This window comes from Tupaia chinensis, unplaced genomic scaffold (assembly GCF_000334495.1).
Source record: "Tupaia chinensis unplaced genomic scaffold, TupChi_1.0 Scaffold138665_1, whole genome shotgun sequence".
NCBI lineage: Eukaryota > Metazoa > Chordata > Mammalia > Scandentia > Tupaiidae > Tupaia > Tupaia belangeri.
Window position 1 is genome coordinate 902758 of NW_006198557.1, and position 1917 is coordinate 904674.

General features: G+C 55.7%; 1 protein-coding gene and 1 long non-coding RNA gene across 2 annotated transcripts in view; one reads left to right on the forward strand and one right to left on the reverse strand.

The window, feature by feature from the left end:
* Positions 1–462: 462 nt before the first annotated feature.
* LOC114004569 (uncharacterized) lies at positions 463–1909 on the reverse strand. The gene is made up of 2 exons (XR_003546694.1): positions 1745–1909; positions 463–1414 (listed from the first exon to the last, which is right to left on the reverse strand). It is a non-coding gene; the product is annotated as an uncharacterized LOC114004569 (long non-coding RNA).
* Positions 1494–1917, forward strand: part of KEAP1 (kelch like ECH associated protein 1) — a 22984-nt gene continuing 22560 nt past the window's right edge. The window contains exon 1 of the mRNA XM_006161538.3: positions 1494–1676. The gene's annotated coding sequence lies outside the window, so the exon portion shown is untranslated. The remainder of the gene's footprint in view (positions 1677–1917) is intronic.

Here is a 1917-nt window from a genome sequence, read left to right on the forward strand (position 1 = left end):
AAGGGCTGAAAACACCGTCACCATGTGGGAATCACAGGGAGACAGAGAGGGAAATTGAGAAACCCCCAAGGTGGGATGGCCACACTGCAATCCCTTCTCCAATTTCTCAGGATTTTGGAATGCATGCACACACATACGCCTGGCGTGAGTTTCAAGCCACTGGGTCTGGGACTCGAATCACAGTTGACCATGTGGGATCCCAGCACCTTGACCACTATGCCACCTGCTGACTCCTCTAGGTGTGATTTTGAGAGATATAAAAGGCCATCTTCACCAGCATGCTGGGAGAGATTACAGCTTCTGCCAGTTGGCATATTGGCCAACTAATGTAATATTTTGGGGCGCCCCCTCTGGAGATGACCAGAACTGCAGTTACTGGCAATGATGGAGGAAACTCTAACCTACTCCTGGGGCTGTTTCAATTCCAGACCTAGAGCGGGGATAAGGAATCCTCCCAATTCACCCTGGAGGCTCCAGAAACTCTTTATTTAGATTTTAAAATTTTGCTAGAGGCTGCACAGAGAAAGAAACAAAGCACTCCCCAGGAGAGAAGGCCATGCAGCAATCTCTTCTCCAGTATCCCTTCAGGATTCTGGGCATGCGCAAGCCTGGCTGGTCTTTCAAGATCCTAGGTCCGGGACTCAAGCCCTGAGGTCAAAGATGTGGAATCCAGCTGCTTTAACCGCTATGGCACCAGCTGGCCCGTGTACCCTTTCTCAGGCCAACATCTCTCCTCCTATTATTCACATAATTTTCATTTAGATGAGCTCTTTTAAAGATGAGTTTAAATACATTTATTTGAGAGTTACCTTTACATCATTAACGGTATGCATGGCGAATCGGTATCCCTTGCCATGGAAAATAGCAATTGTTCATATCTCTTGGGCGCTAGCCTTTGCGTTTAGTCCTCAAAAATAATTATTTAGTTTTAATTTATTGTTATTATTTTAATTCGCCAAAGAGACAAAGAGAGAGAGAGGGAAAGTAAGAAAGCAAGCCACCATGTCCCAAACTCAAACCATGGTCAGCCAAGTGGGAGTGCAACACCTTAACCGCCACGCCACCTGCTGGCCCTTATTATTAGCATTTTACAAGATGGTCATTGAAGGCACAGAAATTAAGTAAGAGGCCCTCTGGCACAGAGCTAAGAGGTAGATAGGGGCTTAGAACTCTCATAGGCGAGGGTCATGCGCCTCTTGATAAGAGGTAACTCAAAATATTTAAGACAACGAACATGCAACTAGTAGATGATCCTAACTGGATCCAGATACGGTCGTGGAGAGCGGTCCTGTGCGGGGATGCTCTCGGAGGAAACCGGGCGGATGACAGGCTCGGGCAAAAGCGGACCGGCCGCGCCAGCCTGGCCCTGCGCCCTGGCCCGATGCTCTGCTCCTTGCGGATGGGCGCCGGGCACCTGCGGGAAGGGCGGGGAATCTCGGTTCCTTCTCCGCCGCGCCCTCTCCGCCCTCTCCCCGCCTCCTCGAGGTTCCCCGACGGCGGAGGCTCGCACAGCCCTTAACAGCCAGAGTCGGGCAGGGGACTCCTTCGCGGGGCCGCGGTCGCTAGGGATTCCCGGAAACGTGGCACGCGGGTGGCACGACTGTGCCTGGAGCCGCCGCCGTGCCAGGGGCATCCCCACCCCGCGGGACACCTACGGAGGCGACGCGGGGGCCTAGGTGAGCGCGCCGACGGGGAGGGCGTGTACGGGATCCCCAGTGTGGGCTGGGGCGCGCCGGCCTCGAACCTGGGGCTCTAACTCCCGGCGGCTCCAATCGTGCGGGAGGGTGCGCCGGGCGCTGTCGTCCGTCGCTCCGCCTCAGGGGCGAGCGCTGTGGCCGCCGCGCTGGGGCCGTGCAGCTGGGCGCCAGCGGGCAGGGGTGGGCGGTCTGGAGCAGCCCCTGCCTGGGCCCCGCCGGG